Source organism: Numenius arquata, chromosome 8, assembly GCF_964106895.1.
Source record: "Numenius arquata chromosome 8, bNumArq3.hap1.1, whole genome shotgun sequence".
In the NCBI taxonomy this organism is placed as follows: Eukaryota; Metazoa; Chordata; class Aves; order Charadriiformes; family Scolopacidae; genus Numenius; species Numenius arquata.
Window position 1 is genome coordinate 46,695,848 of NC_133583.1, and position 22,500 is coordinate 46,718,347.

Here is a 22,500-nt window from a genome sequence, read left to right on the forward strand (position 1 = left end):
CAGCAGTGTGCCCAGGCAGCCAAGAAGGCCAACGGCATCCTGGCTTGTATCAGGAATAGCGTGGCCAGCAGGAGCAGGGAAGTCATCGTGCCTCTGTACTGGGCACTGGTGAGGCCTCACCTCGAGTACTGTGTTCAGTTTTGAGCCCCTCACTACAGGAAAGACATTGAAGTGCTGGAGCGTGTCCAGAGGAGAGCCACCAAGCAGGTGAGGGGTCTGGAGAACAGGTCCTATGAGGAGAGGCTGAGGGAACTGGGCATGTTTAGTTTGGAGAAGAGGAGGCTGAGGGGAGACCTCATTGCCCTCTACAACTACCTGAAAGGAAACTGTAGAGAGGCGGGGGTTGGCCTCTTCTCCCAAGGGAATAACGACAGGACCAGAGGAAATGGTATGAAGCTGCGGCAAGGGAGGTTTAGATTAGATATTAGGAAGAATTACTTTACTGAAAGAGTGGTCAAGCACTGGAACAGCCTGCCCAGGGAGGTGGTGGAGTCACCATCCCTGGAGGTATTTAAGAAACGTGCAGACGTGGCTCTTCAGGGCATGCTCTAGTGCCTGGGATTGTTGGTTTGTGGTGGGGTGTTGTGTGTGAGGTTGTGGGTGTGGGGTTTAGTTGGTGGGTGCTTTTTTTTTTTTTTTTTTTTTGGGGGGGGGGGTTGTTGTTTGGTTGGTTTTGTGTGTTGTGTTTTTTTGTTTGTTTGTGTGGTTTTTTTTTTTTTTAATGTGGTTGGACTCGATGATCTCAAAGGTCCCTTCCAACCACTAAGATTCTGTGATTCTGTGAATTTCTCTATGCCTGACTTTTGTCTCACTGATAAAGACTAAATTCAAGTCCTAAGCAAGACCAGCAAATTGGTTTACTAGGAAACCAGAAGGTACTTATGGCATTAGCATTGGTCCCACAGAACATAATCATAAGGCTGTCAACTCTCTGCTTTACAGTAATTCAGTTGGTAGAGCAGGGGCATCTTTACAGATTAATTTGAAGTTTAAATTTAACCAAATCTTACAGCAACCAGGGATTTCCTTATGGATTCAACAGATCTTAATGATAGCCACTCCTTAAACTGCAAATTGCTTAGTACTGTGAATACATATAGTCTTTTATACATGCAGGCATGCATTCTTCACACTTTGCCATGTGTTGACACATCATATATATTTTCTCTGCACTGAATAGTGCAGCTACCTTTCATTTCCCCTCACACCTGCCTGTAAATTCCATGCTTCTTCCATGTGTATTTTTAATGTGACAGGAAAAATGTAGCCTAACCTTTATATATCAAGATTTTGCCTTTACTGGGAAGCGTGGTCTATTCTTGATTTAGCCATCCTGACTTAAGTAGCAAGAGATAGAAGTACAGTCAAGACCAAGCGGTTTGTGGTTTTCTTATAAGTTAGCTGGTCAAATCAGTGTTAGTACTTCATGGTTATGCAGTAGACTAAATTGCATCCAGGAAGATGGTAGTTAACTGGTTGGTCACTTAGTGGTAGTATAGCTATATTGCTAACGATTCCTGAGCTAAGTAGTTTAAACCTAGTTCAAATGCGCTTAGGTTGTGCTACAGAATCACGAGGTATTCGTGGACATGACTTATGTTTTTAAAGATAAGTCAAAAAAAGGCATGCCTGTTGTAAAGAAGTTTAGTAGTGAATTTTTGTGTCTGTGGCTTCCAGCGTTAGCACATGAAATCTCAAAGCTCTCACAGCAGGAAATTCAGCTGAGGCTCTTGGGGCCACGCTGTATTCAGGTACAGGAGCTGTGTTGGTGTTGAGGCTGGCGTGTCCTACTGTTCAGGCTCCTGGCTCCACAATATTGAGTATGGAGTCTCCAAGAGCTTCATGTTAGCTCCAGTACAAGGTTTTGGCACTTCCCTGTAGGTAGCGCTCTTGTGACACAGGGCTCTGAGGACTTCCAGTCCCCTGGCTCTTAAAAGTGCCCATGTAGAGTGGCTGGCCAGAGCTGCAGGAGCCTGGATCTCAGCCAGGAACCAGGCAGGCCCTGGTGGGTACTCGGCCAGTGCATTGATGAAAGTTTGTTGAATCAGTGACATTTCTGCAAAACATTTCGACTTTGACAAATTGTCATTTTCAGTTTAGTCAGAAAATTCCTCAACAGTTCTATTTATGAATGTCTTGTGAGTATATTTAAGTTTCTTTTGGTATATAATTCAAATGAAGGTTTTGTTGAATAATTTTACTTACTGAAAGGAAAGGTGAGTTAAGTGCTTTTGACTTTTGCTTCATTACTGTAGTCCTGAATGTGCACATCTGCTGAAGGAATGCCTAACATTAAATTTTCAGCTACCCTTATTAACACCAACTTGGATCAATTGCTGTCTTAACAGGAATGTTTACTTAATACATCAGAAGAAATCAAATTGCTGATTCTTTCTGATTGGAATAACCTTATTTGCTTTTTTTTTTTAATCCTTGTTTTAGAGACTCACTGAAAAAACTCAAATATAGAAAAAAGAAACAGCAGGAACACTAGGGATGATGTTTTTAACTCAAAAGATATCAAGCCTATAACTTTTGATTACTCAGAAATACACAGAAAATAAATCCAGATAAGATTAAAGAAGACCCAGAGGAAGTGAGAGAATATTGTCTGCACTAATATGTTGGCTGAGTAATGAATAACATTAGCTTTGAATAACAATAAGCATATTTTTAAACTAAGATCTAAAATCTTACTTTCTGTAGTCTCTCTTCTACTGTGTGCTTTGCAAACAAACACATTCATGAGAGTAGCTCACTGTGAGTATGTGTGATCTGTAAATCACTCTCAAGTACCCTCTGTGCAAGTTTGTACTCTTTTATCTTAGTTTCTAAATGGAAGCACTTTATTTGAACATTTATATCTCAGTACAGTTTTTAAAATTTAAATTACTTTTTAAAATTCTTTATTCTGATGTCTGTATCATACTTCAAGGTTGATCAGATGTAATTGTATCTACATTTTACTCTTAACAGCAATTTCCTAGTTTTGGTGCACCTCATTAGTACTTCCTTGGATACTTGAAGTTGTCCAGATTCTGCTCAGTGGTCACTGTTTTAGCTTTCTAATATAGTTTATTCCTAATAGATTTCTTCAGGATATATTTTCCTCTTTGGGATTTGATTATTTTTTTCTCAAAAAACTGTTGAAAGAATAATTGTATATTCTACCAGTTTAATAGGTTGTCACAGACAAAGTTCCCAAAATTCAGATATTTCTTGTAGGTTCAACTGAACTGCTAGTGTGAATGCATTTTTGTTTGATACCAGCCAATGGCCCATGTCCATCTCTGTTTTATCAGGTGAATCTCTCACTTTAGCTTTATAATGACCTTCTATTCCCTTCATATCCTGTTATCATATATGTTCAGGTAACACAGTCATTTGGGTTCCAAGAGCATGATGATATAAAGTTACCTTGCTATATGTATGCTACCTTCTTCTTGTCCATCCCTGTGCATTTATATCTGTTTCTGGAAAGCAGACATGATGTAAATCATCTTCTTTACTGAAAGAACCATTGGGGAAGAAAAAGGTACCTGCGTATGTCCTTCCTGTGGCTGCAGGGAGCTCTGTTGTTTCAGAGAAACACTTTGTGCAAGTCACCGCTGCCTTTTTCCATTGTAGATTACTGTGACAAAATTCATTTTCATACAGTTTTATCCCATTGATGTTTCTTTTGTTAGGTTTGAATTTAGTCTCACATCTTAATCTTTCTGGGCTATATCTATGCATTTCATATTCTGTATTCTTCTATAAAGAGTTTTTTCTGCACAAAGAATCCTTGGTATTTTGTGATTCATTGCCTCAGAATATTGTAATTTATAGAAGCCCTAATACTAGTTACTCTTACACCACTTCATTTATAATTATTGTGAAAGACAGAGTAGTGCAGTTTTGCTCCAGTTTAATAATTTCCATGCTGTTTTCTGGCTCTAAATCTTTAGCTAGGTGAACCCCCCAAAACAGAGGAAAGATTGAGAATTCTGTTGCATTTAAAAATTTTCTGAATGGATAAGATTTTCATTTTTTTAAGACACTCAGTATCTATATAGTTCTGGTATAAGCATTGCTCTTTAAGACTAACACAAGAGCATGCTATGCAAACACAGGCAGACATATGCATACCAAATGGTGTAGGATTTGTGTTTTATACTATACCACAAAGGTTTGTTCCAGGTTCTTTGAGGTGAATACGACATGCTTGTTTCCATGGAAGTTATGAAAGAGTTCACACACTTTGTACATTCAGTTGAAAAAGAATACTCACAGCTTTGCTTTTTGCCCACAGTTATGCCTCTCTCAATAGCAGCCCTCTTTGCATGTACACTCATGTTACAAGAAGGTGTATGGCCTCATGGCTAGAACATTACAGAAGTCATCAAAGAAGTTCCCTTGGGAGAACTTAGGACTTCCCTAAAAGAAAAAATTACCTGATCTTCATCAGTTTCTCCACTGGTAACTCTGTTGTCAGTTTATACTGGCTTGCAGAACTGCACTATTCTCAAGCCTTTCCTGGTCTTTACATATAAACTTAAGTTATTTTATGTCTCTAAGCTGCAGTTTCTTCTCCTGTCTTTTCTGTGTCATCCTTTCCAGTAAACTATGGTCTAATGGAACAGTGGTAGATATCAAGCGCTTAGATCCGTACCTATCTAGATTCCTTTGTACAAAACCATCCAAACTATGTGGTTTTGTCCCTGAAAATAGCATTTAAGATCCATGATTTGAAATTATTCTTTACAGGTTCAGAAATCACGATAGATCAGCAAAATATCTGTTGAACTTGGAAAGAATTCAAGGTATGGATAGATCATGCATAGTCTGTCCTGGTTCCAGCTGGGACAGAGTTAATTTTCTTTCTAGTAACTGCTGTGTTTTGAATTTAGTACAAGAATAATGCTGGTAACACATATTGTTTTATTTGTTGCTAAGTGATATTTACAATAGTCAAGGACTTTTTCAGCTTCCTATAGAAGCTGAGAGGAAGCATAGACAGGACAAGCTGGCCAAAGGAATATTCCATACCATAGATGTCACGCTCAGTATATAAATGGGGCATGGCTGGGGGACAGGAATCTGAAATCACTGCTCAGAAATGGCTGGGCAACCAATCATCGAGTGGTGACAGCAACTTGTGTTGTATGCCTTTATCTTGTATATTCTTTTACCATTATTATTATTATTGTTGTTGTTGTTATTATTTTCTCGTGTGTTACTATTCTGTTAAACTGTCCTTATCTCAACCCATGAGGTTTTTTTGGTGTGTCCCTGCTTTTCTCCTTCTTCTCCCTACCCTACTAGGGGGGGGAAGAGAGTGAGCGAGTGGCTGTGTGGTCCTTTTTGCTGGCTGGGGTTAAACCACAACAGCCTAGGATTTTTGAAAGTCTTAAATATTAAGAGGATTGTATATTAATTGAATCTGAAGTAGATTAACCTCATCTTAAGCAGTTTTAAGGTCTACATCATAATGTATCAATTAAATGTATCAATTTAAATGTGTTAATTTCAGAAGCTTGTGTTCATTTGTTTCTTTATGATATCAAAGCTTCTTGGAAGGCTATTTCATATTTAATCATTAACAAAATGTTGAGCTTTGGGATCTTCTGAGTTCTCTTAAGGTCACAGAGTATTCCTTTAAACTCTTAATGTGCCTGAAAATGTCTGTTTAATAGTTTCAGACTGTCCATTGTCAAGACCCCCAGAATTGGTTATATTCCATTGTAATAAGATGAATTGTCTTTGTTGAGAAACTTCCTCTGGCACAGAGAGAGGAATTGCACAGACTAGAAGTATACAAGACTGCCTTGGTAGTCAATTAACTCCCCTTTTCTTCCTCCTCTTCCCTCATGTCAAGTCTAGTCTAAGCAGAATTATGAAAATAAATCTGTCTTCCTGCTAAGATTTTCAAAATGGGTAGCATCATGTCTCCTCTCTCTTATCAGCTCGCAGGTAGATGTTTCAAGCTTAGTCTGCCAGAACATAACCAATGTTATCCACCTAATAGATTAGTCCCTAAGGAGAGTTTATTTAGGTAAAATTAGTTCTGATTCTTTCAGATACTGTTTTTGCTGTGGTACCCTTGATTTGTTGTTTTTGTTCTTGTTTTTGGAGTCCTCTGACACTTGAGCTTTTGCATTGTGGAGGAACTGAGGAAAAGTTCCTGCTTCTTCCCATTATATCTTCTTATTTGGGAACACTAGGAAGCATAAGACAAAAGGCATGATCTTAAAGAGGAGTCTTACTGAAAATAAGCTGGTTTTATGTGTAACGAGGTACACGTGGATTTACAGTATAACTCATTGTGAAGACTGAAAGAATTCCAGACTTTAGATAATGAACTGCATTTTGGTTTTTTTGTGGACATTTTTTTGGTTGGTTGGTTTTGGTTGGGTTTTTTTTTTGTTTGTTTTTTTTTACGTAATGGCTGGTGTGTTAAAACCAGATTATGAATATTGACAGTGAATTTTAATTTGTCCAAGAAACATGCTAGTACCGTTTTGAAGAAATTATATCTGCTTTAAAATAAAACTATAGTAAAATGCTCTTCATTTTGTGGCTATCCTGTTTGAAAATAAGTACATTTCGATGCTGATACCAATTCAGAAAATGGAGGCAAATCCTTTATTGTGATGAATGGTTCTACTGACTGCTTGCCTGAGAAAGGTAAGTAACATTTTGTGTGTAAGTAATGAGCTGTTGGAGTCAAGTTCCGAGGCTTGTTGGGAGTGACAGATGTACTGTAAATATACCACAGGTTTTAGGATTTTGTTTGAAGTCTCAAAATAAGCTTTAAGACCATGATAACAATAGCATTGTTATGGCAATGCATGTGTAGCAATATATGCGAGAAGATGTGCTATATATCTGGGAAAGAAAGCTAAGTCATTGTACCATTAATGGTTACTGTAATGAAATCTATACAGAAACTAAACATTCATATTTGTATACAGAATTAAACCATGTTCTGATTCAGACATCTCAAAACTTTGGGGTTCAGATCTTAGGAATGGGCATGTGGACAACATTATGTTTGTGTTTACTTTCCTAGAAACTAAATTGTGGACTTGTGGCCAAGACTTGTCAAATTACAGAAGAAACTTAACATTTCTTTAGTTTTGAGAATTTAACAATGCTCCCTTAATTTGTCTTTGCGTGTTTTAGCATGGAATCAGTCATAACTAGAGATACTACCATTTTACTTTAAAGTAAATCCTATTTCCTTTAGGTATGTCTGTGCGAATGTCAGAAGGTGAATTCTGTGGGTGTTGATAGTTGTGAAGAGATTATTACTATGATTCTGAAAATCCTTCCTTATGCTAGATACATTATCCTGGCAACTGGAGCTGTCAGATCTGCTAGCAGATGTAGAAAGGGTCACTTCTAGCACAGAAACAATTTGGACTGTTTTGCAGAGATTTGGTCCTCTTTTTGAAATTGTGATTCGTTTATATCCTTCTTGACATATATTTACAGCGTGCATTTCAGTGTGTTTCTTTTCTGGTATAGATTGCTTGTCACCATTAGTTTTGTGTTATGACAGCAGAGATTATACATCTTCTGACCAAGCTCTCTGGCTGGTTTTCAGTTCTGATAGAAACATCTTTTTTTGTCTTACTGTATATATTTTCACCACAAATTCTGTGAGCTATATGCTCTTTTTGTCTTTAAAAAATATTCAGACAACAATATTGAGTTTGGTATTTCTTAATACCTACCATTGTGGGTTTTGCCTGTAATTTCCATTTTGTATTTGGTAGTACCGTGCGTTCCATGATAGTGTCACGTATATAGTAGATCTAAGTAGGAAGGAATTTAAATCCACTAAAATTCTTCCATATTCTTTCATTTCTTAAATGCAGCATTTAATTCTTTCATATTTTAAATACAGCCTTTAAAGATCCTTATCCGTGATCCTTATTTTACTATAATATAACTATCCATCCCATAGATGTGCTTTCTGATGTTTTAAACCCATCAATGCCACTGAGGTCAAAATAAAGGTGTCTTGTATTTCCTTGCCATTATATGAGATTTAGGTTTCAGTTTCCTCTTTTATTATAGTTAAGAGCACCCAGGAGGCCATGTAGTCTGCTGGGCCAGAGTGTGTTCTGCTTGGTGCGTTGTCTACAGAGGCTTTGCATTATTTATTTATTTACAGCCCCAGCCTGCAGAGCTGCATCTTTAGTCAAGCTTTAGAGTGTGCTGCTTTTAGCACTCTGTAAAGCTCTATCTAGATCCTTGATGTGTCTCTAAAGACATAATGTTTACTAACTTTCTGATTTGCCGACTCATGAGAGTTTTGTGGTCATGGAAGATACAGAGCACACAGAGCTTGGAGACTTAACATAATTGTTAAAACAGTCATTTTTGTATTAGCCCCATGTCATTAGCATGGACATCCCCTTTTGTAACAGACTTCTTAAAACTGCTGCTGCCAAAAGCTGCTGCATTATCTAAGAGTGACAAAAGAAAGATCCATTCTCTTGAGACCTATCAGCAATTCAAGAAGCTGGAAGACTGAAGATGCCATTTCACATTTGTCATTCCCAAAGCTCAAAGAGAAAGTATCCTTCTGACATTCATGGGTTGTTAACACATTAAGAAAACCAGTTGCATTTTATGAGGGTTTGAAAACTTTTGTTAAGTAACAGACAAATCAGACTAATCAACAGGGAAATGTTAAACTTTTCATACTGTGGGTGATCGTTTTTGTAATGTATATTAGAAGATACATCTATCAGTCCATTAAAGTCAGTGTTATTATTCAAATGGATTTATAAACATTAAATACATCTTCCCATAAAACATAAATAATGTAACTCCATTTTGACCTTTCTGAAAGTCCCCATGAAACTGAAGAATGTTCATTAATAGTATTTTTGGCCAGCTTCCACATGTACGCTGAAGGATTTTAAACAAGATTAGTTTCTCTTTGCAAGATGATGGCTTCTCACCAAACACTCTTGCTTTGCCATTGTTTGAGTTTCTAAATTTAGCAAGTCTGTAAGCAAGAGGAGGTGAGACCTTCCTGTCAGGTGAGAGCAACTCGCAGAGCTCGGATGTGGTGCTCAGTATGGAAGCATGAAAACCAGTGGTGGTGGTGATCTGGAGAGACTCTGAATAGCTGTGTGAATCTGGTAGTGTAGAGGTTGACAGCCAACTTTTAAAAAATAGTTTGGTGGACAGATTGTGGAAATATCCAGTGTAAGAGAGGATCTGTTTCCTGCCAAGCCATTTCTAGTTCGTCAGAAAATGCCTCCAGCTTCTCTGTGTGTGCTAATCTCACACAGAAAGAAAAATGAGAAGAAAAAAACTTGTCATTTTTGAAAGATTGTTCCACTTAGGAAAAAGAATATAAAAGTATTCTAAATGTACTGTTCTTTTGTGGAGCAGAAAATAAAAAGGCAAAATACTAATGTTCAGCAAAGAATGAAATGGTGGGGTGGTATAGTTATGGTTGTGTTAGGGATAGGGAGAAATGTTGGTGCAGCTACTAAATGTAACAGCCACCTTCTCTTCAAGCTGAATGAGGGAACAGTTAAATGCATCTGTGTTTAGAGATAGTTGAAAATATTGAAACAACCCCTAAAAATTCAATTCAGGGATAATGCTGTTCGTTATTCTGTTGGAGCAGTTTCTTGGTGGGCTGGAAGTTAAATGCAGAGGTAGGGGAAGGGCTTTGGCTGTGGCTGGGTGTCAGTACAAGTGAGGAAAAGGGCAGACGTGCTACAGGAACCCACAGGAGAGAAACAGGGAAGCTCCAGGTGCAACCAAAGAAGCAGTTACACTGCGAGCTGAGAGAGTTTTACATAAAGTACTTACTAAAAAGAGGCATGAAACTGTGAGCAAGGAAGCTATCTCCTGCTGCTTGATTCCTGTTGTGTTCATGAAAATTGGGCTTTAACATATCATTTGCTGGAGATTGCACTGAAGAAATTCTGGACTCCATCACCAGTTCCTCCTCTTCAGAGAAACAAGGATTTAGAGTCTGAATTTTGGATAGATGCTTAGGTCAAAAGGGTGACAACATTTTGTTGTAATAATGAAGTTTGCTTATTGGATATTGATAAAGGACTCTGCAGGCCACTAACTGTTATTGGGAACTCTAACTATCAAGACACAGGCCCTGTTCCAAATCATGGTTTCATGTGGGCAAGACAAACAGAAGATATAACGAGGTATATGGTGTATAAGCAGAGCGAGTGTTACAGCTTTTGCAGCATTTCTGACTCTCCAGGGTCTCTTACCCCCCTTCTCTTTCCTCACAGCCTCTTCTTCCACCTTTTTTTTTTTTTTCTCAGAGACCATTTGTTGACTGAGGCGTCACCACCTGGCTCCTAGTGTCCATAAAACAGTCATCAACTCTGCTTGCTGTGTTTCAAGTCTGAATTTATGAAAATAATTGAACTGATAACATTACTATACTCCTGTATCTTTCTACTCATACTGCACTTCTAATTGTTTAGTATTTTCCGAACTGATTTATTCGCTATTAGCTATATTCTCAATATAATTAAAAATGAAACAAAGGCCCTTTTTAATAGAAATATGTTTTAGGTACTGGGAAAATTGTATACATCCAGGTGGAAGTGCTTCAGCCCCTGCTTATAGGTGATTTCAAATGCACAAAAATGTGAAGCTTGCTTGTTGCCAATGTGGGAAGTGAACATAATTATGACTTTGCAGCTGCTTCTCCTAAAGAAAACAAACAAATAATAAGTGTCACAGTTTTTATTGCAACTAAAAAGGAATATGCTCAAAGGGAATGTATTTATGCCAGAAAGAAGAAGCCATAACCAAGGTAATGCTGTCCTATCAAACTCATGCCAAACACATTCACAACTATGGTATGAAACTGTGAGAAGAAAAAACACTTCCTCACCATCCATTGCCAGTATAGATTAAGCTGGAAAAAAACCAAACCAGTGGAGAGTTTTGGCTATGGCAAGTCTACGTAGGTATTTGGGTATCTGGGTACATGTAACAGTGGGCTTTGTACTATACTAGGCCAGAGGTAGAATGCTTACATCAAAAATGCACACCCCCAAACACCTAACCTCAACATTCCCAAACGAGCCTTTTCACTCATTAAAAAGAGCTCAGGTTTTGTCTTTTTTTTCCTTCCTTTCTTTTTTTTTTTTTTCTTTAATGCTCAACAGTTAGTCCTCTGTCCATCTTCTTTTGTCTTCTGCTGTTGTTTTTATTGCCTGTCTTTGGGATCATTAAGAATGTGTCCACTTGGTTATTTCTCAAAGAAAATTTCTTGGAGGGGACATCAATACCTTGCTGATACAAAGCTAACAGTGTGTCATTTTTGATGTGCCTATGTGATGTACAGCAGTGAAGTATTAGTATCACAGGTAGAAATAGTTGGGACAAATACTAAGCTACAGTGTAGTTTGCTGAATGTCATGGAGAGGCTCCTCTGTTGAATAAAGGCTTGCTGGGTCGGTTTCAGATGAACTGGCTCAATCTTTAGATCAGAATCACTGTCTTGATTTAAGTATGCAATGTACATAAACTCCTTGTTCTTTGTTCTTTATTGTTGTTCAGCGTAACTGCAGTCAAAATATCCGGTCAGCCTGTAAATAATTTGATGTCTAGAGGTACATAGAAGTCAGAAAAAATCATGAAGAATATTAATTTGCATGACTCATTCATAAAATATGTATTTTATTATGCTTTTAATGAAGCACTTACCAGAGAAGTAATAGGAACAAATATTTATGTCTCCTGATGAAGATCTTTTTTCCCCTTATTATAGTCACCTGCAGTTCATACATTGTTATCATTAAGTACCCAGAAACAAAACATGTACAGTACAACAATACATTCTTTATTTGTAAAATGAGTCACATTTCTTCTATCCTGCTTCCCACAGATCAGAGCTTTAATAGGGATATAAATAAGAAACTTAACATATGTGACCTTCTGACCACAGAGTGTTAAATTCCAGGGACTATATTGCTCCACCACTTTTTTCTTTTATTTGAATGTGTATTCATCATAGTTCTGTCGGAAACTGCATGATTTACAATTGATATTAGGTTATGATATGAATTACATTCAGATACATGGAGAGGAAAATTGTGGAGGAGCAATTCTTGCTAAGGATGTTGAAAACAGTTTCCACTTAACCTTCAAATGTAGGGGAAATGACACAATTGTATTTAGGTAAAGTTTTATCTCTGGGAAACATCTGCTTCTGTACAAAAACTTTATCTGTTTCTGTCCAATGCAATAGTTTGTATTAATATTTGGATCTTGAAATGTGCAATTCCACAAATGCATGACCATTGTGACTTGATAAACGAAGTCTGCCAGTGCAAATAATATTTATTCTGGGCAAAAGGACTTGAAATAAACCTACTGAAGGTTCTACTGTGATGCAGGTCCAAATGGGTTTTTGTGGCTTGGAAATGTTCAGATATTTATTATAAAATTTTAATATTAGCTTGATAATATCTGCATTTGAAACACAGGCAAACTCTGTCAAGAGTATAGTTTGTTCTCCTTCACTATTTATAAAATAGTGATTTTATCTCATTTAGATTAAAGCATTTCAAAGAAAATGAACAAATAGAATGCATTTCTGTTTCAAGCCTACAATCGAGATGTACTAAGAATCCTTTAAAAGAAAAAATCATTTGAGGCCTCCAGTTCAGTCCTGCAATGCTGTGAGTCCCAGGTTTATTGTGTTTTACGAGCTACTTCTTCAGGCTATAGATTTTTGGTATTTCATCCAGAGCTTCTCCAGACACAAAAAACCCTTCCAGATTTCACAAGACTATTTCTATTTTGACGCAAATACCGTGATCTTCACAAATCACACAGGCCATAAGACTTTTTAGTATATTGTTTGACATCCCTATTCAAAAATTACTATTAAATAAGCCTAGGACCAACATAAAAACTGATTTTGTGTAGGAGATATCTTTCAGTCAGTTTACTTTCTACTCTTAGATAGCCATGAGATCATATTTGTGATGCATTTGTTTGCACAATTTAGAATACATTTTCTTTTGAGAAGAACTGTTGTGTTTTCTGAGGTCCATTCACGACAGAGTGTTAAACACTGCTTCAAAAAAAGACTAATGACATGAACCAGAACCACAAACTTTATGACTATGTTCTGTCTGTGTGTGAAAGAAGATGTAAGGAGAGGTAACAAAGTGATATAAATTGACTGAAAAGGGAGCATAAGGTACTGCTGTCAGCTAGGAGAGATTTCAAATGCAGAGAATGAAGGATTTGCTATTATGTCTGCTTGCAGAATGAAAGCTTACATTAGGGCCTATGTTTTGGAATCAAAATCCTGAGGCTCAAAGGCTGCTTACCAGATGACTTTTAATTCTTCTAATAATTGTGTCTGCACTATATAACACGTGTTCAGGAAGGCAAAACTACAAGAACAGTTAGCATTAGGCAAGATGTCTTATCAACAAATATTTTAAGTGTTTACAGAACTGTTGGGAAAGGAGGTAGTGAGGTTTTATTTTAATTTCTGAAAAACCTATTGAACAAACTATATGATGATGCTCTCTGTGAAAAGCACATCAAGAAACAGCAATTTTTATAACATTGAGTTTAGTGTTGGGGAAGAAATCCTCATTGGGACTAAGTCAACCTAGAGAGGTTGGGAATGAATGTGTGTTTACCAGTTAAATTTTGTCTGTATTATTGTGTTAACATATCACTTTTTCTGCCTTATGAAAAAAGGATAGGATTTTTGTTTGCTTATTTTTTTTTTTATAATATTTCATGGTTGGGTTGACTGAATTTTGTCATATAAATATATATATGCCCAGAGAACTCTCTTGTCTTTATTATACTTAGTATTTAAAAGAGGGGCGGAGCACTCAGAGGATTTTTTTTTTAAAAAAGAAAAGTTACTTTTGTGTGAAACTAAATTTAGTGTGTTCTGCTGTTGCATAGTAAACTGGTTCAGGAGCACCCCTGGTTTCTGGTGTGTTGAGGGAGCAGTACTACTGAAAAGCAGACTCAATTTGTGCTGGTCTCTGGTCTCCTATAAAGCAGAATAATGGCATTGGTTTTTGTGATATACCATGGTTATTAGAAAGTGGTACCTGGGAAGAGAGGTAGAAATACGTATTTGTCAATGCACTTTGGGCTTCAGCTTTTGGAGTCAGAGGGACTGGCTCAGTCTTACTCAGGCTCCTTTCCTAACATATCCATAATATTTCTGTCCTGCTAGGACCCCAAAGGTTTATTGGGTATTCTGTGGCTCAATCCATAATCTTAAAACTGCCTTTTGCTCCTGACCTATCCTGACATCAATTTGAAGAACCAAGAAGTAACCTCAATGACATTGCTTAAAACAATATAATAATGCTTTCATTTAAGCAGAGAAAGGTCTTTGACATTATTCAGGAGTATCTTTCCCTGGGAGACTGTGTATGCACATCTTTCTGTGCAGTAACAATGTTTTTTTTAACTCCCATTGTCTAAATATGCAGATTAATAGCTCAAATGAGTCTGATTTTGATTTTCCCAAAGACCAAGAACTTGTCCTTCAGTGTTGCTACCGGTATTTGCACATGCACTTTCTATTCACTGGAGGCTGGGTGTGTATTCCTTTTGCATGGGTTGCTATTGCTAGGCTGGCATTCCCACTTTTTTTTGGATGCAGTCTGTCCAGTTAAGGTGGGCAGTTCAGAGTCAGTTCCTCCTCTAGCTCCCAGTTTAAGGCAGCAAACCCTGCCCTCCCCACACAGACCAAACATTTCATGTTGTTGCAGTATATTCTTCAGTCTTTTTTAAGATATGTGACTAGCCTAACATCATCAAGATGATACCCTGATAGAAGCTCTTCTCTAGGTATTGGCATGGCATTGAAGTTTAAATCACCACTTGTCACCATTTGTATCTTGTTGAGATTGACATTTCCTAATGAAATTTCACTGCTATTACTCCTTCCGAGTCTGTCCTACCACATAAAAAGTCTGCAAGCATAAGAGTTGCTTTTCCTTACTCTAACTGATCGTTTTTGGGGAGGTGGAGAAAATGGGAGGAGGGACTTAAGTTCACCTTGAAGCTTAGCTTAGTTAAAATGAAAAAGAAGTGGGAGAATAAGGTCGTCTTTAAAAATTGGAAAAATGCTGAATTTTTTAAAAGAATTTTTACTGTTACATAGTAATAAACTCAACAGATGAAACTCATAGCTAAACTCAACAGGTGAAAAATTAGCTGTTTGAAATTGTTTGATTTCATTACTTTCTTCAAATGGTCTTTTTCTAGAACTTCCTTTGCTCTTCTCCAGTGTGTGTATCTGGCAGTTAATGCAGCCCACACCACCTTTTTTGAGAAAGGTGACTTTAACTCGTCTGCTGAAGATGTTGTTGCTGATCATTCTCTTACCCCCTTGCTATCTGTGCTTGCCTCCAGTTATTCCCATTTTCTTAAGTTCTTTATCAATTTTTCTTATCTATTGACCAGCTGCTGTATAAATAATTTATGAAAGCTTTCAGATCTTTGAGGATACATTCAATTATATATGAATAAACTGTGTTACTATATTCAATTAATGATTAATGGTTTTATATAGTTATATATTTCTATAGGTATACCAGTATTTTATGGCTGTTATCACTTTTCATCAGATTTGAGAAGACCTTTAAAATGGAAAATTATTCTTTTATGAATAAGTATAGAAATCCTTCCAATGATTTATCAGACTGTTTTACAGATCCTTTGGCTATTATTGGTTATGTGATAATTATTCATGAGCAGTTGACGTTAGAAAAAAACGGGTAGAAGTACACTTGAGCAATTTTTAATCCTCCCCTTTTGAGAGATTATGAGAGATCATTAAAAGTGATTGCTTGTTTACCTTGAAGATTCTCCAGCAGAGGATTTTGAAAATTTCTAACCTGTTTTCCCTATTCTATGGAGGAAGAAACGTAACTCAGCTTCTGGGTATACAAGTAACAGCACTGGTAGCTTTTACCCTTTCCAGCCTCTCCTCTTAGGATCATTTTTTTAGGATTTCACTTTCCTAATAAACACCTGCATTTTTTTCATCTGGAAGCTGGACATCAACAACACATGATGTCTGAATACTGATTGTACTGGGAGGTGTTAATTTTGGCACAGAAACTCTAATTGATTTTTGATCAACCTTCTTTTTTTCCACCACAATGCCCAGGCAGAGAGCCTTCTAGCTTAGTTATGTAGAAACTGAGGACAAAGAGGACTTTAGCGAGAGCTGCTGACTTGAAAATACATAGTTTGACAGAACCCTAAGAGAGTGTATTTCCAGACTCACTGTGGAGCTCGACATGGTAATCAGAAGGTGGCAAAGGATTCAGAACTGATGGTGTAAATTAGCTTTGACAGCCTACGGTAAGGGAGAATCATAATTGATACGTAGCTATTAAATGTTGCTCTTCAAATATTTTACATACTTGCAGTGGACAACTCAAAACAGGCAGAACTGTAAAAATAATCAGGAATTTAAATGATAGTGGACCATTATCCTTAGAAATTTACAGACAGCAAACTATTCTTGAAAAAGAGACATGATACATTTAAATGGCATCTAGCTCAGATCCAAGGAGGAGCAGAGTTATGCCTTGAAGGTAATTGAAGGCAACCTTCAGAATGGGCAGAGAGGAGATGGCTCTTGACCCTGGATCGTTTGGAGCTCACAGCAATGCACAGGGACTTCGCCATCATGATAAATGATTTGAGTTTTCACTAAGTGAGTGTCTGAGTATCGTTTATGCTGACTTCCTGATATTTCACTGCCAAGAGGTCAGCTGCTGTATTTGAGCACAGATGAGAGTCACTTGAAGATGAATCCAGGTCTGGACACCTTGCAGAGAGCAGCACTTAAGGACTGTGTTAGTGGCAGAACTGGGTGTTTTTCACTGGATATTAGATGGATGCCTGTGATTGAAACTGCCACAGAATTGGACATCATTGATGTCTGAGTAGAACCAATCCTGCCTGAAAATCAGAGCATGAATCAGTGATTTCTTGGCTCTTGACAAAGGATGTGGTAATGACCAGACTGGATAACAACCATCAGTTTCTGACTCATTAGGATTCCAATCCACAAGTGTTACCTGGGGGCTGATGATTGAATAAAAAAAAATAGTTTTATGACTTAAAGAGTCTGGAATTCAGCAGTGCCTAGTGCTGTGAAGGCACAGCATCTTGAAAACCCAACAAACTGTTTGGTCAGCAGAGAACAAAATCATGACCTTCTGTAATGCAGAGGGTATTATAATTGACTATAAACAACTTAGATGTCTAATACTGGGGATTACTGCAACAAATTAATGCACTGCAAAAGATTGCTTGTGAGGAGAACATAGGAAACCTCAGCATTTTTGTGAGCTGCTGCTTAACCCAGTAACACAGAATACTGTAAAGTGTGTATGTGCCAAGAGTTCCCAAAATCTGTGCATTTCTTGTTTTAACTAGTTGCCACTTAATTGTTTATTTAAATTAGAGATGAAAACAAACCCCTGTGTTTCATTGCAAAGTTAGGTCATGTTCCCAGTGGTTTAAGGATGTTTGGCCATGTGTATAAGGCTGGGCCAAATTTAAATGTGAGAATGAATTTTAGATAAATCAGTACACAAGGATTTAGGGTTCAGCCTGGTTTCTGTGCATTTGCATTGCTACTGAGATCCCTCAAACTCTCTGCCCCAGTTTCTCAGCGGAAAAATGGACAGGATAATGATTCTTTCTTTTCCCCACCTTTTGGTTGGTTTTTTTTTTTAAAGTATTTATTTTACTCAAAACAGATCTAATTAACATAAGGCAGTAAATAGTAAAGTACTTGCTGTCAAATACTGAAAAGTTTTCATGAACTGTGAACTGAAACTGCTAAAATTTTCTTTTGGCTTTTCCTTTTTGTTTCTATCACAAGGGATTTCATAAGAAGGTATCAGTTTCCTACACATGATAATTAAGATTCATATGACTAACTTGACTTAAAATTCAGTAGAATGCTCATATAACCCTCTAGCGGTCCCCAAATCCTGGGTTATTAGTCTGAAACTGGCAAGTACAGAATAGTAGAGAGAAAACTGGGACAGATATGTTCAATATTAATGCAAAAAGATACAGAAGAACTATAGTGAAAAATAAAAATAAACTTTATTTTCCAATGCAGTGGAAGTACCTCAGGCAAAAAAAGTTATTATAATACACATTGAACTTAACTGAAATATAGATCTAAACTCTTAAATATATTCCCCTGTTTTTAATGGTATAAAGTATTCACTGTAGTCAGTAAATTAGGCAATGATTGAAGTAGTGGGCTATGAAATTTATTTTGTAGTATTTCTATGTAAGTACAGGAAAAGAGCGCTCTGTCTTTTTCTCTCCTCTACTAGGTTAAAATATTTAATAAGTGTCCACCAGGAATAATTTGTATTTACAATTGAAAGATAAGACAGACACCTTCAACAAATGAACTTTTAACATAAGTAACCCTAATGTTTTAGTTATCATGCATTTTTTGTGTTGCTTCCGAACAGAAAAATGTAAGAAAAATTTTTCAATGCTTCTATTCCAAAATCAGCTACAACTTTGAGCATTATATCTGCTTTAATTTCTTGCTTACAGATATTATATAGCAAAATAATACATGTATTTATCTGGATTTTATTTACATTTGAAGGGAATTGTTGACATTAGTAAAACTGTCATCCTTGTCATGTCTTTCTGCTTTTACTCCCGACATCCAGACCTTTGCGAGCATTTTTATTGTTACTAACCATTCCAGTAATTTATGGAAACATGTAAAGTCAGTTCCTGTATATATTTTTTTTTTGCTTATTGTTTTGCACTTTTGACTTATTTGTATGGAAAAATAGAGTTCGGTAACTTTGTGAAAATAAATACCTTTGTCAGAAAAAGAATTTCAGTGCTTTTACCAGTGAACTAGGTTGTTTGTTTGTTTGTTTTTTCTGGTTTCTTTTACTTCTCTTAGATGTCCTGTCTTTTTGAAAATTTTTCCACTTAGCATATGGTCCCTGTAAGAAACACAGTCTCTAGCATTTTAAAAATTTGGGCTGCATAGTGATTATAAAATTCTTCAAAAGACAAATATATTTCTGAGGAAGAAGAGGGAATGCTTGGTGAAAGACATACAGTATTTTCCTTTTTTAGTTCAAATTGTTCTCTGAATTCAATTTATGATTTTCAGGTTTATAAATTATGATATAAATGACTTTGAGGAATTCTGGAATAGTAATATCTCTGCTTTCACTTTTAATGTGCCTGAATACTGGCCACAGAATTTTTCCTCATGATATTTTTAAATCCTGCCTTAGGTATTTTCTTTGTTTAGTGTTCTCTCCCCTCATCCACCTTCCAAGTTGTCTATAGATCAAAGATGGTTGAAAAATTCAGTTAAGCACTTCATGTGTATTTTGATGACCGAGCCTCTGAACCTTTCAGTAGAACACTGGGGAGTGGTTCAATGTTCTTTGAACCTAGGTTATACAACAGGGTTTTCTCTGTAATTGCAACTTCTCATTGCATAATAACGAGTTCTCCCCTTTTTTATCTGAAACATCCAAGGTAGTCTGTGTTAGGATATCCAAAATTAAAAAAAAAAATTAATGAAGGAATTCTAAACATGAGTGTCTAATAAACACAAGTTAGAGGACATTGTGTTCTGTGCTGAATAGATGCATATGGCAAGTGCTTTGAATCAAGTCAGGACTAAGAGGAAATGATCTGCAGTCCTCTACTTGAGCACATGTTTAGATGAGTTTTAAAAAAAAAAAAAAAAAAAGAAAAAAAAGAAGAGCAGATTTAAAGGCTTTGTTAGACCTCAAAGTGGGAAGCAGATGTAAAGTTTAAGGGTAGTAATGCTTAAATTCTCATGTAACTGCTCAGAAACAGACATGTAATATAAGACAAACAGTTATCTTTGAAATTAAAAGCTATTATGATTTCAGTGTTGCCACAAAATCAATATCCTAGCCTAATTCACCAAAGCCACAGTAAAGAAAATAAAAAGAAATAACTAAAATCTCTTCATGAGGTCAACCTGTCAAAGAAACTTATACTACAATACGACTTTATGTTGTACAGTGGCTTACTGAACAATAGGTTCCTTTTATGTTTTGAAGTCTTCAGTAGGTCCCAAGAGAAACGAAGTACTGAAAGTACGAAGCCCCTGTATCAGCACATGTCACCAACGAAAAGTAAAATGAACTCTTAACAATGGATGAAAATTTTTTTCTTCACTAAATTCTCTCTTCTTAATTTAAAAAGATGAAACTGTGGTAACCTCTTAAACTCTGTTCTGTCCCTTTTTGAGAACGGAGAAATTTTGATTTCAAGTGTGTCAATATCTTGTCTCCTTTTAGCAGAAAGGCATTTCGAAAAGGAGCCATCTTCTTTGTCTTGTCTCCTACACATCATGGGGAGAGAAAGAGTGTGCTTTAGGAGATGGAGTTATGGGTACATACGCATACTGTGTATGTCATTTGCCAGAGGTGACATGGCTACAAAAGCTGTTAAAAATGTTAAGATTTTATTTAGAAGGATGACGGTCAATGCACGTGTGCTTAGTCGTAGAAAATCTGTAGTGGTCTCTTTAGTACAGGGCTTTAAATAGTCTCCTCAGTAAAAATGTTTTTTTTAGTAGTTAATTCAGGAGAAATCTGAATTGTAATTTTAGGAATAATTTAGCTATCAAGGACTGATTGCACTTAATTACTTAGTGACTTAACATAGGCTCCCAGAGGTTTAGGAAGTAGCTATTACTGTATTGCTATTGTGTAACTTTCTAAAAGTGTGGGATTTGATTACTGAATTCTTCTTTCGGTTGCACTAGAGAAATAGTTTGAGTAAAAACTCTGAAACAACAACAACAACAAAAAAAATCATTAGCTCAGCACCTCATTTCTCACTCTTAGCAGATTAGAATTTGTCCCTCAAAATATATCTACACTGAGCAATGAAATATTATGATAGCAACTATTGTTTCCTTTCCAGTTGACTAAATTAGCTTCAGTGGAACATCACACTAATCTAGCTGTACTACTTATAAAGAAGCTAGTTTGAGCATCTTTACATGGCAGTGCATTGTGCTTACAGTTCTCTGTTGTCAGTATTTCAATTTGTCAAACACTTTCAGCCACCTAATGCTGCTTTTACTTCTCCACAATTCTGTGCTGGGTATAGAGCTTGATAATGAATGCTGATAAATAATTCGTCAGTATCCTCGCAAGAATGCCATCAGCAATTGCCTAGAAGTGCAATAGTGATAGTCCTGACTATGGTTGATTAAAAGGTGTAGGGCGTTTTCTTCTGTTACATATTCATAAATAAAACGGAAATGTACAGCCCTTTATAGTTCAAGGCCTCACCTAAAGACTGCTAACAGCAGTGAAAGTTCTTCTGTTGATTTCAGTGGTAGGTGAGTTACTGGATTGTATTTCACAGGTAGTTCTGGCTGAAGAAAAAACATTGCAAGATTTAGCAATCATTAGAAAAATGCAATCTGATTAGAAATCAGACCTTCCTAGCTAGTCATACAGGAGGAAAAAGCAAAAAAAGTTAATATTTGGGTAATCATGAATATAGCTTTCCCAAATCAAGATAGGGAACATTGTGAAAAAGGTTGTCCATAAATACATCCAATTGACAGGGAGACATTTCTAGATGATTTGTGGCATCCATTGCAATAGTACAATAAGTGGATGAATAGAAAAGAAATCTACTTTAGAAAAAGAATAGAAATTCCCATGTGCTACCACTTCTTGGAAACACCTGTTTTCTGAGTAAATGTAAGATAAGAAGGAGTATATCTTGTATTATTTATTTCTGCTTGGGAGTATGTCTCAGGGTTGAGAACTAGTTTGTGTTGGCTGGCATACATGATTAAGTCTGACTAAGATACACATATTCCGTTGTTTTCTTCTTCTGAAACAAATGAATGGCAGAGGGTACAGGCACTAGGATGTTACAGAAGCAGTTTCATATAATCCTTGACTAAAGGGAAAAATGCACCCAGTCACTTTTCAAGGTCTAAGAAGGTACAGAAAGAACTTCAAAAATTCGGCAATAATGGAGAGGTGATTTTACAACTCACAGTTAGAACCACAAAGATCATCGCTCTAACATTTGTGAAAATGAAACCTACTTGGTACTCCTTCATCACCATGCATGCACCCTCAATTAAAGCAGTGCCCCTGATAGCAGGCAGTATAATCTGCATTTTATTTCACTCATGAGCAAAATAACAAGTTACTCAGGCCTGCGGCACTCATGAGTGATATGGGCCGTGTAATATCCTCTCCATTGAGTTTCCCATTATTAAGCTTGAAATAAAGAGTTCAAAATTAACTGTGACAATGATTTTATCTAGCGTTGGCATCACCATTAGCTTCTGCAGTTTACTGCTAATAAAACTTTAAATTTGCTATTACTTGTAATAACCTTTTTGCCACCTTAGCTGTAGAAATTAGACAAAGAACCCCGCCAAAACATGGCTAATGACTT